Here is a 19,784-nt window from a genome sequence, read left to right on the forward strand (position 1 = left end):
CTCACATTCACACACTGGTGGAAGCAGCTACGGTTGTAGCCACAGCTGCCCTGGGGCAGACTGACAGAAGCGAGGCTGCCATATCGTGCCATCGGCCCCTCTGGCCAACACCAGTAGGCGGTAGAGTAAATTTATTATATCATATTATATTATATTACATTATATCCTCTTTCACATTAGAGCCACAACAGGACCCACTAGAACAAGTAAAAGTGAAATATAAGAATATTCTACAGAATGGTAATATTTATCACTTATATTGCTTTTAGTCTCTTGAAAAGAGACCCTGAAATAATCTGTTTGTTTGTTTATAACAGCAACCAAGAAAAGGGAAGAGCAGAAAAAGACAGGTGGTGGTCCTGCACCCCCTCGTCAACAAGTTGGTTAAGTAAATAATACCCTCACGGGAAAATCAATATCTCTCCATGAGCACACTGTCGCGCTGAGCTAAAGGATCCTGTCTATCCCGCAATATACGCTGAATTCTGAAAACTCTCCTTATCAATCTTGCACCTTCCGCAATGGGTGGCTCGCGTATACGGACAGGACATGGCTGCGACAGACTTCCCAGATCCACCTTCGCTTTTATAGCCGTGGTCTCTCATCTTGATTACATGAAGTAATTTACTATTACTACTCTAAAATATGAATTACATCTGAAATAATCAAATACATGAAATAGAATGATTAATAGTATATTTCCCTTTTTTTAGGAAATGACCTGTATGTACAGTATCTGTATGAAATCAATAAAAGAATCAAGTACTGCATTATCTTTAGTTACATTGATAATATTTATTTATGGAAAAACAGTCCACCACCCTGGACTGGCAGACCGGGGTGGTGGTCCCCATCTTTAACCCTTTAAGACCTACCATAGAACCAAGTCCGCCAGAGCTTATATTATATTTTTACATGCTGTGGAGCCATTTTTGCGAGCATTTCAAGTTGCTATACATCAATACAACCATTACAGCCTAAATTTTAATAATATGTCTGCATTAGGTGCATAGTAATTACATAAATTGCAAAAAAGTGCAATAAACTACAAAAAAATTGAAAATCGTTTTTGTTTTTTTAACATATATTTCTAGTTAGAGAAATTTAAGAGGCTCATCCCTCAAAACTGTAAATACAAAAAAGTTGCACAAACTAGTTTCCCACCACAGGAAATTTATTTTGAGTATCTTCATAGTTTTATTTTTGAAATACACCAATTTTTATACACTGCAGGAAAAACGAAAATAAATATTATAGTGCAAATTTGCAAAATAACAGCATATGCATCAAAATAAACTATTTCCAGCAGTGCAATATGAGTCCTAAGCATCCCAGAAACGACACAGAAAGTCATAAACTCAAACATAACTTTTTAAAACACAAGTATAGGCTCATAAGGCCCCGATCGTAAAAAAACTACATTTCCGCATAATGACGTCACTTCCGGTTTCGGGCAGGTCATGCGGTCATGTGATAGTTCGCGCTGATGGACGTAGGAAGTGTTACAAACAGCTGATCGGATCGGCGAAGCGTGTTTCTGGAATATCATGTTTTTGTTGCTGCAAGTGATTTTTATGCAGTTTTTGCAAAGCTATATGTGGAAGGAAACTGTGACCTAGGACAAGCTGATGGCATCAGATGTAAGTACAACTCCTCCGGTTTCATATGCAAAAAAAATTATTGCGCTAGCTTACGTGGTTGCAGAGCTACCGGGATTTAAAAATAGTTACGCAAAATGGAGCGTGCCCGCTCCGATCGGCTGTAAAGGGTTAAGAGGGTGTGTTCCAACTACAGGGGGATCACACTCCTCAGCCTCCCTGGGAAAGTCTATGCCAGGGTGCTGGGAAGGAGAGTTCGTCCGCTAGTCGAACCTCGGATACAGGAGGAACAATGCGGTTTTCGTCCTGGTCACGGAACACTGGACCAGCTCTTTATCCTCTCGAGGATACTTGAGGGTGCATGGGAGTTTGCCCAACCAGTCTACATGTGTTTTGTGGACTTGGAGAAGGCATTCGACCGTGTCCCTCGGGGTGTCCTGTGGGAGGTGTTGCGGGAGTATGGGGTGTCTGGCCCATTGCTACGGGCTATTCGATCCCTACACAACCGTTGCAAGAGCTTGGTTCACATTGCCGGCAATAAGTCGGACTCGTTCCCGGTGGGTGATGGGCTCCGCCAGGGCTGCCCTTTGTCTCCGGTTCTGTTCATAATTTTTATGGACAGGATTTCTAGGCGCAGCCAAGTGGCGGAGGGCTTTTGCTTTGGTGGCCTTAGAATCTCATCTCCAATTTTTGCGGATGATGTGGTTCTGTTGGCTTCATCGGGTGAGGGCCTCCAGCTCGCACTGGAACGGTTCGCAGCCGAGTGTGAAGCAGCGGGAATGAGGATCAGCACCTCCAAATCTGAGGCCATGGTTCTCAGCCGGAAAAGGGTGGAGTGCCCACTCCGGGTCGGGGATGAGTTCCCACCCCAAGTGGAGGAGTTCAAGTATCTCGGGGTCTTGTTCGCGAGTGATGGGAGAAGGGAGCCGGAGATCGATAGACGGATTGGGGCTGCAGCTGCAGTAATGCAGACGCTGCACCGGTCCGTCGTGGTGAAGAGGGAGCTGAGTGTAAAAGCGAAGCTCTCAATTTACCGGTCGATCTACGTCCCTACCCTCACCTATGGCCACGAGCTGTGGGTAGTGACCGAAAGAACGAGATCGCGGATACAAGCGGCAGAAATGAGCTTCCTCCGAAGGGTGGCTGGCCTCTCCCTTAGAGATAGGGTGAGAAGTTCGGCCATCCAGGAGGGGCTCAGAGTAGAGCAGCTGCTGCTCCACATCGAAAGGAGCCAGCTGAGGTGGTTCGGGCATCTGACAAGGATGCCCCCTGGGCGCCTCCTGGGTGAGGTGTTCCAGGCATGTGCCACCGGGAGGAGGCCCCGGGGCAGACCCAGGACACGCTGGAGAGATTATATCTCTCGGCTGGCCTGGGAACGCCTTGGTGTTCCCCCGGATAAGCTGGAGGAGGTGGCTGGGGAGAGGGAGGTCTGGGCCTCTTTGCTTAGGCTGCTGCCCCTGCGACCCGGTCTCGGATAAAGCGGATGAAGATGGATGGATGGATGGACAGTGGTAAAATATCGCTGTTGCTTTCGTATAAATGAAGCGGACATATCTGAGTTCCCGCAATCTAATCCTGTTTACATAAAGTAAGCCTGCTCCCAAGCAGGTTTACGCTTACGGATCTGTTGCTATGACAGCAAGTCCCGGATGAGCTTCAAAGAACCGAACGATCCAAGATCACGCGAAATCGTCAACAATCAAATCCAGCTAACTTACTTAGCGAGGTACGAAGAACGGACCCCTGAGCTAGAAGACTCAGAAACCATCTTCTTTTGCCTGTCCACCCTGTACATGCCTTGTACAAAATGTAGGCATTCACCGTTGCCAGGTCCAGCATATTGTAGAAAACCGCTACTGGCCACCTGCGTGTTGCTGCTCTTAGTTCACGCCGGACTTTATTCACCGTGCCCCGTAACGTTGTTTTGCACTGCAGCAGTCGGTGCGACAGTGACAGTGAAGTAAAGAAATTGTCTGTTGTGACGTTTCTCCCATTATCCAAAAACGGCTCCCTCAGTTTCATGACCACGTTCTCTGCCAGCCTCTCTCCCTTCTGACAACTGGGGTCTTTTCCCAAGTAAGGAGATGCACTGCAGACATATTTGGCGTACAAGTCCGTGGCCAACCAGAACTTGGTCCCAAATTTGTCTGGCTTGGTTGCAATATACTGCGTGAATGGACAACGAACCTTGGTAGGGAACAGCTGTTCATCTATGGTCATGTGTTCTCCTGGAGTGAAACTCTTAGCACAGTTCTTGTTGAAGCGTGTCCAGATGTCGGAGATGGCCGCAAATTTATCTGTTTTCACTCGTTCTGCCCGCGTGTCCTTGTCATCAAATCGAAGGTGTTGCATAATTGAAATGAATCTCAGGGCATTGTCTCTTTGATTACTAGCATCAGAAATCTTTCTGACCAGCAGTCCACAATGGCACCAACAGGACACATGATTGCTCTTACAAACAGGATTGAAATGAATGCCATTAGTTCATGAACTGACAAATTCCAGTCCGGCTTTGTTCTGTGGGCTTGATGGACTGTACACGTGGACGTGGTCTGCAGCATTCCCACGTCTAACAGGCAAAGGAAGCTTTGGAGCACACTTGTAATCTTACGCTGTCAGAAGATAAACAAATAGAGAATGGTCAATTTACATGAACCTCATTCTAAATGGGTTTATATAAATATCATATGTAATATGGCAGTGACAAACCTTAGCAGACTCTGTGGGTCCAGCTTGCACAGTGAAGCACGAGCGATTTGCTACTGCACTGGGCATTCCAATGTCCTCCTCTACCCACACAGTGCTGTCTTTTGCCGTGTGGCTCTGGCTGGGCTTCCCAGTACCACAGGGCCTCTTCCGTGGAGGCATGTTGGGTTCTTGTTCCGTCTCCTTTACAGATTCTTCTGAGGAGGTATCAGTGGCCTGCTGGACAAATGAAACCTCTCCTCCATCAGAATCTGCCCCAGTAATTCTAGTAGGTGGTGAGTTGAGGGAAGTTATGCAAATTTGCGCAGGTTTAGTGAATCTAGGTTTAGTGAATCTAGTGTTAAAGCAGTAACTGCTTTAACACTAGATTCACTAAAAATCATACCATTTCATAACTGTTATGAAATGGTATGATTTTTTTCACCCAATAAAGGAATATTTCATGTATCGGTCTACTCTTCATTAGACTTGTAGTCAAGACCGCCTAATCCGAGACCAAGACAAGACCAAGACCGAGTCGAGACGAGACCAAGACCGAGTCAAGACGAGACCAAGAGCAAGACTGAGACCGAGACAAAAAAAGTCTTTAAACTGCAGCCAGATGCTGCTTCGTTTACGGGTGTCAAGCATATTTATGAGTTTTTGCTTTCGCACAGCCCTCCTCACCGCTGTCTACTCTCACTCACTTACTGAGAGGACAGACGGATGCTCCACTTGACTGTCGCGTCTCTCACCCTCTCTGTTTTTCACATAATGATATTATCCTATATCCTCGCATGTGATTGGCCACAATATGGAGTGATTGGAGCATAACTGAGCCACTTTGTGAGAGCTGAGCAGCGAAAGGAAATTAAGTGAGGGTAGAAATGACTGAAAGATTATTATGGTCTGAGTTTTGTTCAATAAAAAAAAAAAAAAAAAAAAAGAATGACTTCATACACACACACACACACACACACACACACACACAAACACACACCTTAAACTAGTTTTTTAATTAAGCAGCAAGGCAGAACAAAGTCAGGCCTGTATCAAGACACAGGGACTAAACCCCAATTCAACCAGGCCCAGAACTGATCCGGAATTAAAACAGGACTACAACAGTAACCAAGACAGAACCAGAATCAGAACTAGATTATAGTAGCACTAAAAATCATCATAAGAGAGTGATATTATACCCCTTTCGTCAAAAAAAGTGACAGGTTGCTTCCGGAGCTCATTAATTATTCATGAGCTCCGGAAGTCCGGAAGTAGGAAGCAATCCCTTAATTAAATTATCCCCTAATTAAATTATCCTCTAATTAAATTAGCTCCGGAAGTCCGGAAGTAGGAAGTAATTAAATAATAAAAATATGATATTCATAAAAATATGATATTCATAAAAATATGATATTCATAAAAATATGATATTCATAAAAATATAATTGATTATTTAGAAAGTTTCTTATATATCAAAATAGCATTCTTTTATTTCTTTAAGCAATTAAAAAATTTATTTATTTTTTTATGCTCAAAAAACGCCATCTGGTGGTGGGTCAGTGTGTGCGCGCGCCCGCGCGCGCCCGAGGCTGTGTGTCTGGGCGCGCGGGGGCGCGCCCGTGTCTCCGGACCGTGCTCTCTCGGGCTCCGTGCTCATGTGTTTAAAAATGTATTAAACCATATTAAAATTGTTTAGTTAAACTTGTGCTTTTGTAACGTTCAGTATGGCCACAAACACATGCTGCATGCCTTGGGGGAAAACTTTATTTAGATTTATATGCATTTGTAGATTTAGAATAAAACTCATACTCAGAAAAAACAACTCGCGCGATCCCCGCAGCCCCCTTAACCTAATCCTTAGATACATAAGCAGGGAAAACTCCTTAAAAAACCCTCCGCTATTTCTCCAAAACCCTACAATAACTTGTTAGGGTACCCCCTCTATTCCCAAAACCTTATATTCGATAACAGGGAAAATCCTGAAAAAATCCTTAGTCTTTTTTCTCAAATTCAGCGCCCCGCGGCTCCCTTCATGCTCAGCCAAACAAAGCCAAAACTCCTTTTAAAAATTTCTCCGCGATTTCTCCAAAACCCCTAGAATAACTTGTTAGCTACCCCTCTATTCCCAAAAAAAAAGCGCTATAATCCAAAAACATTGGGAAAGCTCCTTACTCTTTTTTCTTCAAAAACTTGCCTCTTGCTAGCTACCTCTAAAATTCTACGCAGAGTCTAAGTTCTACCTCGCTCTTAATCGCACCGATCCCGCAACAGCTTCCAGAGCACAATTTTTTCCTGCTTGTTCGCTCCCCGCTCTGGTCCCGAATGCGCTGCTTACCTCGTTTGAAAATTCCCCCCTTAGACCAACTCCGCCTCACTGCGCCCCGCTGCCAATCACATAACCCTTGCACCGCTCCCTTCGCACCCCGGTTAGCCAATCCGCTCCAGCTCTGATTTTACGATCTCCCGCTGATGTTAAGACTATCTTCGAACCCAGAAGAGATCTGACTTCAGACGTATCAACAACTGGCGCCGCTCAGACTGCTTGCGAGTTCGCATAGGGAGCGGCCGATTTCAACAGCAACTACCTTCGCGTGCCCTATGTGCATATCACTCGGTAAGTGTTAATCTTCCTCTCTAACTACATTTTTGTATTTTCCTTTTTACCATTCTGTCAATCCTTTCATTTAAAAAAAATAAATAAATATCACAATGGTTTGTAACAGGTACAATACACCATCCATCCATTCGCCTCCACTTATCCTTTTCTTAGGCTCGCGCTGTGCGCTGGAGCCTATCCCACGTACAATACACTTTAAAATATATATAAGCTCCCCTCTAACACTCAGAGCTAAAAAGTGCGTTTGTAAGTTAAACTATAGCAGCGATCATGGCCTCATCGGGTATCTCATATCATCTTGTTATTGTTATGTTATTTGATATTTTGCTAGTTTGCGTGTTTTAAAACTCTTTTTGTTTTTCTTTATATTTTTAGACCCAGATGTGTTAACCTGATCCCTGTGAAACACCAGCTCTGCGTGGATTTTGACCGCGAGTGACCGGATGTTGTTTCCGGCCTGAGGTTGCCTGAAATGCCGTGAGGCTCGTTTGAAAGATTGCGCCCGAGACCAACTCCGCCTCCAAGGCATGCCTACCTTTAGCTGCCACCAGTGAGATATCAGAGCCGGGCTCCACATATCCAATCAGGAGCACGAGCAAGACAGCTTTTGCAGACTCTCCAGAAATATACAAGTCCTTACCAACTGCTCTGCAACCCAGTGTTTCTGGTCCCCTCACTAACATCGCTTTTTGAGATATTTTTTATGAACCATCAAAAAAGCAATTTTACCCCATAGACTGGGTCTGAGGGCAGCAGCGGGGACAAATGATTGTAATGAAGCGACGGACATTTCATGGCTGGTCTTGCATAATCGTGAGTTATTATGTCATATGGTGATAAGTACATAGTTTTGCAAGAGGCATACAAGCACTGTGGAAAAAGTAATCATAAAACTGTTTTTGTGAACACCCTACGTTATGCTTTAAAAAATGTGATACATGTAATGAGATCATCAAAGAACATGATTTAAAAAAAAAAAACTTTTATTCTTATGCTTTTAAAGTATGTCAGATTATCTTAAAACACTTATTTGTATGTTATAATGTTTTTCTTACACCATGTGTAATTTTTATAGACACCTTATTCATTGTATCAATGTGTAATTATGTATCTTTGATAAATAAATAAAATATTTAATCTTGTATTTGTGTACTTTCTGGTGATTCAATAAAAAATTAGTCACATATCGCTCTGATAAACACAGATGGTTGAAAGAAATGTTTGATGGAACAAAGGAAACAAGTGTCTTGCTGCTAAACTTTTAAGTCACCATGGTTTAAATGAGAAAGTCTGTATGTAAAACATGAAAAACTCCATATCAGTGATATCTACAAAGGTGTACTCATTTCTTTGTAATGGTACTTTACTGTTCCAATGAAACAAAAAGAAAATCTCATTTTTAAAGTACATTTTTCGGCCATCCTGACCTATTTTCAGGGGCAAGAATGTTGATGTTAGACTGTGTTTTAAATCAGGTTGTGATCTTAAACTAACTATCACAGCACTGATTTCAGTTGTAATGTCAATTAGAATCCCAATTTGGCTTTTCTCCAGTCAGTGTTATGGTGAAATTTAACTTGTTCTTTTGTGTAATTGCACATGGCCCAGCAAAGGACCCCTTAGTAAGCTGTACAGCATAAGTTTTCAATTCACTTTTGTCAGAAAACTTCACAGTATGAGAAGTTACAGCACAGTTTTCTCCAAACGTGTGGTTCTTTTTCAGCCAGCGTGCTTTTAGAGCATCTACATTAGCTCATGTAGTAAAAGTACAATCAGTAAGTGTACTTTAACATTTGAGATTCCGAGTCACTCTTGCTTAGATCATGTGAACTATATCATGAACCTTTTTTTTGTATAATGCATTAAACGTGTTCAAATCAGTTTAGTTAAAATAAATTGAAAATAATCTAGAGACAAGCAACTCCTTTTTAGCTTCTGTTATGTATTTACCTCTCACACCTTAATCTAGATGTTAGTGTTCTCAGAGTTAACATGTCTCAGGTTGCCATGTTGTATTTCTAATACCCAGCCTCAGTGTTCGCCCTGTTGACCCTCAAATCCAAACACCAATGATCTAGATATTCACAAAATTCATAAGGAGATTCTTAAGGTCTTAAGTTTTGTTGTTTTTATGTTTTACAAAAAAAAAAAAACTTCACATTTTTTATATTTTTAAATGAAAGTGACATGCAAGGATATTTTTCTTTAGTGATGTTGCTTCAGCAATCTCAAATACTAATTATTCTGGGAATTTTTATGGTCAAACTATGTGATTTTCCAAATGTGTGTGTGTGTGGAGTAAAATGACCTTGTTCTTATGATGTTGTCACCGTGAATCATTTAGGATTAACAACACAAATTGTATCGATAGCAGAAACAGTCTTATAACTTATAGTTCTCACACGTTACCGCTAGTTTTACAAACGCAGTCTTCTTCAGCTCTGTTATGTAGCTTTTATGAAACTGATTTTCCATAGTACAAGTAGAATTTAATTTTTCTTTGCTCTCCAGTATAAATGCAATAATTTGCAGGCTTTTTACTGAAACTCTCACAATGCAACACTCAATGCTCAGAGCTTCATATATCAACAGCTCTGAAAATATCTTCTTTTTTAAAGTAATGTAGGACAGGATCTCTCACTCTCTGTGTCTCAAAAAAACCCAACTAAACTGGCAATCACCACTAAACAAATGAAAGTAGTTTATGGCTTTTTTATCAGCTGCATTTCTTTCATTTATGTATTGATCCCATTGTTTATTGGTAATGCTTTTAGGTCACTGTTTTAGCATGTCTGCCTCACACTCCATTTAAACAGTTTAACAGATAGTGGGGTCTGGTAAGGAAGTTGGGGGGAAGCAGACAACTCCATAGGAAGAGTCTTTTTGTCTTTTCTCCACTGTAAAAGATAGCAAGGCAGTGTGAAACTTTCTTTGCGGGAAAGACAAAACTGAGAGCCATGCTAGGCTCAGTGAGAGACTCTGCTCACCCTCTGCCCCAGCGATGGCAGTCCCTCACCAAGCTCGATTTCTGTTCTTTGTCTTGATTAAAGAATGTTAGCTACCGCTCATCGCTTGTCTGCAGGCTTTATTAAATGGAAAACTTCCACAACAACCTCTAAACAGTGGTTTATGGCTTTTTGTCACCTGCAACACCATGTAACACTTGGATGTTAGATTCTTTTACCAGTCAGTGTTGTTAGCCCCAACCCCCAGGCTCCAGGTGTCTGAGCTCTAACCCTGACTGCCAAATGTCCCCCTGAGGCCTTTGTGCCTTTTACCACCAGACTAAGTTTGTAGTCCTATCTACTAATATTATTTTATTTTTTATTATAGCACAAGTTTCAGTTAGGTTACTACTTTGACTTCCTCAATTTGAGCACATTTCTGACCCGATACTTTATCAAGCTTTTACTCGAGTGTTTTTGACACTAGCAGCTGTACTTCTACTTAAGTGAAAATTGCCTGCAATTTTGCCACCTCAGTTGCCACTTTTCTGGAGTTTGTACACTTTTTATATTGAAACGTTCAACGTTTTACGTGTTATCCTTGATCACAGTTCTAAACAAGTTAACTTTCTTCACTTCAAAGTAACCCAAAAAAAGAAACTATATGTCCAGTTCTCTTTACTCCAAACCTGGTTTAAGGCTATGCTGTTGTTGTGATATGGCCATACAAATAATATTAAGTTTAATTAATCTTAAAAAAAAAATGGCTGCTTCATGGCTACCTGTTCAGAGAATTTGCAGACTTTTATGGAAACTGTCACAATGTAACACTCTCACTGTCAAAACAGGGTTGATCCATGTTTCTATGAACACTGATTAATATATCAACAGCTCTGAAAATCCTTTTTTTTTTTTTTTTAAGTAAAGCAGAACAGGATCTCTGTATCTCTAAAAATCCCAACAAAACTGGCAATCACCTCTAAACAAATGGAAGTAGTTTATGGATCTTTATCACCTGCAACACCATGTAACACCTAGATGTTAGAGTCTTTTACCATCACATTTGCAAGGGTTTATGTGTTATCCTTGATCACAGTTCTAAATAAGTTAACTTTCTTGACATAAAAGTAGCCCAAAGAAGACAAATATATGTCCAGTTCTTTTTTACTCCAAACCTACTGATCGGAAAACATTATGTGATGCTGGAAGTTTTCATCCTATCCATCTGCAAAACAAGTTTACCTGTAAGCCAACACATTAGACGTAAGCAAATTTGTGAAATTCCTGAACAATGTGCTTTGTGGAGTAGCAGTAGTACTAGAACTAGTACTAGTAGTCCTAGTATTCTGCAGCAACCAGGCTTCAAGAGTGATCACTCTTCTGGCTTTCAAATGGTGAAAACATGTCACAGTCTTAACCGCAAATCAGAAATGTTGGTAAATTTAAAAAGGAATTTAAACGTCAGCTTTGACATAGACACAGACTTTATTAATGCCACACTCAGGAAATTCACATGTTACACATGATTTAGCTCACCTGCTAAATCCCCAGAGCAATAACCCCATCAGCACCATTAGCCTGAGTGTTGATCCTCCAGGTGAGTGAGTGGAGTTGAGTGTGTGTGTGTGTGTGTGTGTGTGTGTGTGTGTGTGTGTGTGTGTGTGTGTGTGTGTGTGTGTGATCAGAGGTGAAGCTGCTTTCTGCAAAGTCTCATCAACAACCAAGAAGAGTCTAAAAGCACTAAATATGAAACAGACCATTTACCATACCCAACACTGAGCTCCTGCACAGTCAGATGGAGTGAAACATAATGTCCCAGTGGTGTTCTGTTGGATTTAGCAGGTGAGCGTTGTTGCCAGTCAAAACCTTTTTGGAAACTCTTTACAAGAATCAATGTAATTATTTGTTTTACTTGAATCAAATGTATTGGTTTATATACCTGAAATAAAACTTTTTTTTGGAAACCCGTTACATCAAATAAAACTTTCTTGGAAAAGCATTGCAAGAATCAATCGAGTTATTTGTTTTACCCCATTCAAATCTATTGGTTTCATTACATCAAATTAAATAATTTTGGAAACCCGTTACATCAAATAAAACATTCTTGGAAAAACTTTACAAGAATCAATGTAATTATTTGTTTTACTTGAATCAAATGTATTGGTTTATATACTTGAAATAAAACTTTTTTTGGAAACCCTGTACATGAAGTAAAAGATTTTTGATCTTGTAAGTTCTGGCTTTAATATTTTCAGCTGATAAAGTGAACTTCATACAAACTCTGTGTTAGAAAAATCAAACTGTGTCTCGTGCGGGTGTATTGTGACTGCTCCATCACAATGTATAATTTGACTTGTGAGGTACACACAACAAGGCCAACAAGAAAAAGTGAATTAGAGATTCATTACAAAATACAAAAAATAAAAATAAATAGTGCACAAATTTAAAACAAGCAAAACACCTATGCAAGAGTAACTACTAATGATTTACAAATACTTGTCATATACAACCAATACACTCAGAGAATTTTACCATATCAGTATAAAGCATATCAGTATAAAGGTTTATGTCTTAGATCTACGGATACAGCTAAAACACTCTGCTTGTATAATGCTGTATTCTCTCCCAGCTTATCCTTTTCTCACAACAGGGTGATTCCCAAAGTACGAGTCAATAAAACAATCACTCTAAAAACCAGAACAGAAAGATAAAGTTGCAAAATAAAAGATTAAGGATTGTGTTTTTATAGCATGTAGTAAACTATCCCATTTTTCTAACACAGAGTTTGTATGAAGTTCACTTTATCAGCTGAAAATATTAAAGCCAGAACTTACAAGATCAAAAACCTTTTACTTCATGTACAGGGTTTCCAAAAAAGTTTTATTTCAAGTATATAAACCAATACATTTGATTCAAGTAAAACAAATAATTACATTGATTCTTGTAAAGTTTTTCCAAGAAAGTTTTATTTGATGTAACGGGTTTCCAAAATTATTTAATTTGATGTAATGAAACCAATAGATTTGAATGGGGTAAAACAAATAACTCGATTGATTCTTGCAATGCTTTTCCAAGAAAGTTTTATTTGATGTAACGGGTTTCCAAAAAAAAGTTTTATTTCAGGTATATAAACCAATACATTTGATTCAAGTAAAACAAATAATTACATTGATTCTTGTAAAGAGTTTCCAAAAAGGTTTTGACTGGCAACAACGCTCACCTGCTAAATCCAACAGAACACCACTGGGACATTATGTTTCACTCCATCTGACTGTGCAGGAGCTCAGTGTTGGGTATGGTAAATGGTCTGTTTCATATTTAGTGCTTTTAGACTCTTCTTGGTTGTTGATGAGACTTTGCAGAAAGCAGCTTCACCTCTGATCACACACACACACACACACACACACACACACACACACACACACACACTCAACTCCACTCACTCACCTGGAGGATCAACACTCAGGCTAATGGTGCTGATGGGGTTATTGCTCTGGGGATTTAGCAGGTGAGCTAAATCATGTGTAACATGTGAATTTCCTGAGTGTGGCATTAATAAAGTCTGTGTCTATGTCAAAGCTGACGTTTAAATTCCTTTTTAAATTTACCAACATTTCTGATTTGCGGTTAAGACTGTGACATGTTTTCACCATTTGAAAGCCAGAAGAGTGATCACTCTTGAAGCCTGGTTGCTGCAGAATACTAGGACTACTAGTACTAGTTCTAGTACTACTGCTACTCCACAAAGCACATTGTTCAGGAATTTCACAAATTTGCTTACGTCTAATGTGTTGGCTTACAGGTAAACTTGTTTTGCAGATGGATAGGATGAAAACTTCCAGCATCACATAATGTTTTCCGATCAGTAGGTTTGGAGTAAAAAAGAACTGGACATATATTTGTCTTCTTTGGGCTACTTTTATGTCAAGAAAGTTAACTTATTTAGAACTGTGATCAAGGATAACACATAAACCCTTGCAAATGTGATGGTAAAAGACTCTAACATCTAGGTGTTACATGGTGTTGCAGGTGATAAAGATCCATAAACTACTTCCATTTGTTTAGAGGTGATTGCCAGTTTTGTTGGGATTTTTAGAGATACAGAGATCCTGTTCTGCTTTACTTAAAAAAAAAAAAAAAGGATTTTCAGAGCTGTTGATATATTAATCAGTGTTCATAGAAACATGGATCAACCCTGTTTTGACAGTGAGAGTGTTACATTGTGACAGTTTCCATAAAAGTCTGCAAATTCTCTGAACAGGTAGCCATGAAGCAGCCATTTTTTTTTTAAGATTAATTAAACTTAATATTATTTGTATGGCCATATCACAACAACAGCATAGCCTTAAACCAGGTTTGGAGTAAAGAGAACTGGACATATAGTTTCTTTTTTTGGGTTACTTTGAAGTGAAGAAAGTTAACTTGTTTAGAACTGTGATCAAGGATAACACGTAAAACGTTGAACGTTTCAATATAAAAAGTGTACAAACTCCAGAAAAGTGGCAACTGAGGTGGCAAAATTGCAGGCAATTTTCACTTAAGTAGAAGTACAGCTGCTAGTGTCAAAAACACTCGAGTAAAAGCTTGATAAAGTATCGGGTCAGAAATGTGCTCAAATTGAGGAAGTCAAAGTAGTAACCTAACTGAAACTTGTGCTATAATAAAAAATAAAATAATATTAGTAGATAGGACTACAAACTTAGTCTGGTGGTAAAAGGCACAAAGGCCTCAGGGGGACATTTGGCAGTCAGGGTTAGAGCTCAGACACCTGGAGCCTGGGGGTTGGGGCTAACAACACTGACTGGTAAAAGAATCTAACATCCAAGTGTTACATGGTGTTGCAGGTGACAAAAAGCCATAAACCACTGTTTAGAGGTTGTTGTGGAAGTTTTCCATTTAATAAAGCCTGCAGACAAGCGATGAGCGGTAGCTAACATTCTTTAATCAAGACAAAGAACAGAAATCGAGCTTGGTGAGGGACTGCCATCGCTGGGGCAGAGGGTGAGCAGAGTCTCTCACTGAGCCTAGCATGGCTCTCAGTTTTGTCTTTCCCGCAAAGAAAGTTTCACACTGCCTTGCTATCTTTTACAGTGGAGAAAAGACAAAAAGACTCTTCCTATGGAGTTGTCTGCTTCCCCCCAACTTCCTTACCAGACCCCACTATCTGTTAAACTGTTTAAATGGAGTGTGAGGCAGACATGCTAAAACAGTGACCTAAAAGCATTACCAATAAACAATGGGATCAATACATAAATGAAAGAAATGCAGCTGATAAAAAAGCCATAAACTACTTTCATTTGTTTAGTGGTGATTGCCAGTTTAGTTGGGTTTTTTTGAGACACAGAGAGTGAGAGATCCTGTCCTACATTACTTTAAAAAAGAAGATATTTTCAGAGCTGTTGATATATGAAGCTCTGAGCATTGAGTGTTGCATTGTGAGAGTTTCAGTAAAAAGCCTGCAAATTATTGCATTTATACTGGAGAGCAAAGAAAAATTAAATTCTACTTGTACTATGGAAAATCAGTTTCATAAAAGCTACATAACAGAGCTGAAGAAGACTGCGTTTGTAAAACTAGCGGTAACGTGTGAGAACTATAAGTTATAAGACTGTTTCTGCTATCGATACAATTTGTGTTGTTAATCCTAAATGATTCACGGTGACAACATCATAAGAACAAGGTCATTTTACTCCACACACACACACATTTGGAAAATCACATAGTTTGACCATAAAAATTCCCAGAATAATTAGTATTTGAGATTGCTGAAGCAACATCACTAAAGAAAAATATCCTTGCATGTCACTTTCATTTAAAAATATAAAAAATGTGAAGTTTTTTTTTTTTGTAAAACATAAAAACAACAAAACTTAAGACCTTAAGAATCTCCTTATGAATTTTGTGAATATCTAGATCATTGGTGTTTGGATTTGAGGGTCAACAGGGCGAACACTGAGGCTGGGTATTAGAAATACAACATGGCAACCTGAGACATGTTAACTCTGAGAACACTAACATCTAGATTAAGGTGTGAGAGGTAAATACATAACAGAAGCTAAAAAGGAGTTGCTTGTCTCTAGATTATTTTCAATTTATTTTAACTAAACTGATTTGAACACGTTTAATGCATTATACAAAAAAAAGGTTCATGATATAGTTCACATGATCTAAGCAAGAGTGACTCGGAATCTCAAATGTTAAAGTACACTTACTGATTGTACTTTTACTACATGAGCTAATGTAGATGCTCTAAAAGCACGCTGGCTGAAAAAGAACCACACGTTTGGAGAAAACTGTGCTGTAACTTCTCATACTGTGAAGTTTTCTGACAAAAGTGAATTGAAAACTTATGCTGTACAGCTTACTAAGGGGTCCTTTGCTGGGCCATGTGCAATTACACAAAAGAACAAGTTAAATTTCACCATAACACTGACTGGAGAAAAGCCAAATTGGGATTCTAATTGACATTACAACTGAAATCAGTGCTGTGATAGTTAGTTTAAGATCACAACCTGATTTAAAACACAGTCTAACATCAACATTCTTGCCCCTGAAAATAGGTCAGGATGGCCGAAAAATGTACTTTAAAAATGAGATTTTCTTTTTGTTTCATTGGAACAGTAAAGTACCATTACAAAGAAATGAGTACACCTTTGTAGATATCACTGATATGGAGTTTTTCATGTTTTACATACAGACTTTCTCATTTAAACCATGGTGACTTAAAAGTTTAGCAGCAAGACACTTGTTTCCTTTGTTCCATCAAACATTTCTTTCAACCATCTGTGTTTATCAGAGCGATATGTGACTAATTTTTTATTGAATCACCAGAAAGTACACAAATACAAGATTAAATATTTTATTTATTTATCAAAGATACATAATTACACATTGATACAATGAATAAGGTGTCTATAAAAATTACACATGGTGTAAGAAAAACATTATAACATACAAATAAGTGTTTTAAGATAATCTGACATACTTTAAAAGCATAAGAATAAAAGTTTTTTTTTTTTAAATCATGTTCTTTGATGATCTCATTACATGTATCACATTTTTTAAAGCATAACGTAGGGTGTTCACAAAAACAGTTTTATGATTACTTTTTCCACAGTGCTTGTATGCCTCTTGCAAAACTATGTACTTATCACCATATGACATAATAACTCACGATTATGCAAGACCAGCCATGAAATGTCCGTCGCTTCATTACAATCATTTGTCCCCGCTGCTGCCCTCAGACCCAGTCTATGGGGTAAAATTGCTTTTTTGATGGTTCATAAAAAATATCTCAAAAAGCGATGTTAGTGAGGGGACCAGAAACACTGGGTTGCAGAGCAGTTGGTAAGGACTTGTATATTTCTGGAGAGTCTGCAAAAGCTGTCTTGCTCGTGCTCCTGATTGGATATGTGGAGCCCGGCTCTGATATCTCACTGGTGGCAGCTAAAGGTAGGCATGCCTTGGAGGCGGAGTTGGTCTCGGGCGCAATCTTTCAAACGAGCCTCACGGCATTTCAGGCAACCTCAGGCCGGAAACAACATCCGGTCACTCGCGGTCAAAATCCACGCAGAGCTGGTGTTTCACAGGGATCAGGTTAACACATCTGGGTCTAAAAATATAAAGAAAAACAAAAAGAGTTTTAAAACACGCAAACTAGCAAAATATCAAATAACATAACAATAACAAGATGATATGAGATACCCGATGAGGCCATGATCGCTGCTATAGTTTAACTTACAAACGCACTTTTTAGCTCTGAGTGTTAGAGGGGAGCTTATATATATTTTAAAGTGTATTGTACGTGGGATAGGCTCCAGCGCACAGCGCGAGCCTAAGAAAAGGATAAGTGGAGGCGAATGGATGGATGGTGTATTGTACCTGTTACAAACCATTGTGATATTTATTTATTTTTTTTAAATGAAAGGATTGACAGAATGGTAAAAAGGAAAATACAAAAATGTAGTTAGAGAGGAAGATTAACACTTACCGAGTGATATGCACATAGGGCACGCGAAGGTAGTTGCTGTTGAAATCGGCCGCTCCCTATGCGAACTCGCAAGCAGTCTGAGCGGCGCCAGTTGTTGATACGTCTGAAGTCAGATCTCTTCTGGGTTCGAAGATAGTCTTAACATCAGCGGGAGATCGTAAAATCAGAGCTGGAGCGGATTGGCTAACCGGGGTGCGAAGGGAGCGGTGCAAGGGTTATGTGATTGGCAGCGGGGCGCAGTGAGGCGGAGTTGGTCTAAGGGGGGAATTTTCAAACGAGGTAAGCAGCGCATTCGGGACCAGAGCGGGGAGCGAACAAGCAGGAAAAAATTGTGCTCTGGAAGCTGTTGCGGGATCGGTGCGATTAAGAGCGAGGTAGAACTTAGACTCTGCGTAGAATTTTAGAGGTAGCTAGCAAGAGGCAAGTTTTTGAAGAAAAAAGAGTAAGGAGCTTTCCCAATGTTTTTGGATTATAGCGCTTTTTTTTTGGGAATAGAGGGGTAGCTAACAAGTTATTCTAGGGGTTTTGGAGAAATCGCGGAGAAATTTTTAAAAGGAGTTTTGGCTTTGTTTGGCTGAGCATGAAGGGAGCCGCGGGGCGCTGAATTTGAGAAAAAAGACTAAGGATTTTTTCAGGATTTTCCCTGTTATCGAATATAAGGTTTTGGGAATAGAGGGGGTACCCTAACAAGTTATTGTAGGGTTTTGGAGAAATAGCGGAGGGTTTTTTAAGGAGTTTTCCCTGCTTATGTATCTAAGGATTAGGTTAAGGGGGCTGCGGGGATCGCGCGAGTTGTTTTTTCTGAGTATGAGTTTTATTCTAAATCTACAAATGCATATAAATCTAAATAAAGTTTTCCCCCAAGGCATGCAGCATGTGTTTGTGGCCATACTGAACGTTACAAAAGCACAAGTTTAACTAAACAATTTTAATATGGTTTAATACATTTTTAAACACATGAGCACGGAGCCCGAGAGAGCACGGTCCGGAGACACGGGCGCGCCCCCGCGCGCCCAGACACACAGCCTCGGGCGCGCGCGGGCGCGCGCACACACTGACCCACCACCAGATGGCGTTTTTTGAGCATAAAAAAATAAATAAATTTTTTAATTGCTTAAAGAAATAAAAGAATGCTATTTTGATATATAAGAAACTTTCTAAATAATCAATTATATTTTTATGAATATCATATTTTTATGAATATCATATTTTTATGAATATCATATTTTTATTATTTAATTACTTCCTACTTCCGGACTTCCGGAGCTAATTTAATTAGAGGATAATTTAATTAGGGGATAATTTAATTAAGGGATTGCTTCCTACTTCCGGACTTCCGGAGCTCATGAATAATTAATGAGCTCCGGAAGCAACCTGTCACTTTTTTTGACGAAAGGGGTATAATATCACTCTCTATCATAGACCTGCACTACACTTATTTTTTAATTCTACCAAAGTACAATATTTAGATTGAGAAAAGTTTATATAATTATTTAGCCTTGTTGTGCAAACAAGCCTGCATAACTTAATAAATATAGAATTTGAAAAGTAACAAATGGTATCTAAAAAGAAACACTAGGTACGAGATACATGTTCTGATGAGTTCTGTCATCATTCTCTCTCTGCCTCTCCCTCCCTCTCTCTGCTTCGCCCTCCCTCTCTCTGCCTCTCATCAAGCCAAACACCAACATCATCAAATATACAGTTGAAACCAGATATTGATGTACTCTTCAGATAAAAACACAAACACTTTTTTTAATTGTAACATCAAATCAGACTAAATGTTTATTTTTTTAGATTGATAAATATAAAAAAAACATATTTATTAACTTTAAGAGTAAAGAGAGAAATTGTCTGTATTTCTTAATTGCAAATGGCACCAAATTGTATTCAAAATTGAGCCACACTTATGGAGCTCCACAATTCTTTTCCTGGTGTTTTGGTTGACA

The 19,784-nt window shown here is 39.4% G+C and overlaps 2 long non-coding RNA genes across 2 annotated transcripts; one reads left to right on the forward strand and one right to left on the reverse strand.

Moving 5' to 3' along the window:
* The first annotated feature begins 4,823 nt into the window (after window positions 1–4,823).
* On the forward strand, window positions 4,824–8,042 carry LOC145424386 (uncharacterized). Its single transcript, XR_013905445.1, has 2 exons — window positions 4,824–6,897; window positions 7,276–8,042. It is a non-coding gene; the product is annotated as an uncharacterized LOC145424386 (long non-coding RNA).
* Window positions 8,043–16,690: 8,648 nt separating this feature from the next.
* On the reverse strand, window positions 16,691–19,137 carry LOC145424385 (uncharacterized). The gene is made up of 2 exons (XR_013905444.1): window positions 17,836–19,137; window positions 16,691–17,457 (listed from the first exon to the last, which is right to left on the reverse strand). It is a non-coding gene; the product is annotated as an uncharacterized LOC145424385 (long non-coding RNA).
* Window positions 19,138–19,784: the final 647 nt, after the last annotated feature.

Source organism: Astatotilapia calliptera, chromosome 23 (genome assembly GCF_964374335.1).
Source record: "Astatotilapia calliptera chromosome 23, fAstCal68.1, whole genome shotgun sequence".
In the NCBI taxonomy this organism is placed as follows: domain Eukaryota; kingdom Metazoa; phylum Chordata; class Actinopteri; order Cichliformes; family Cichlidae; genus Astatotilapia; species Astatotilapia calliptera.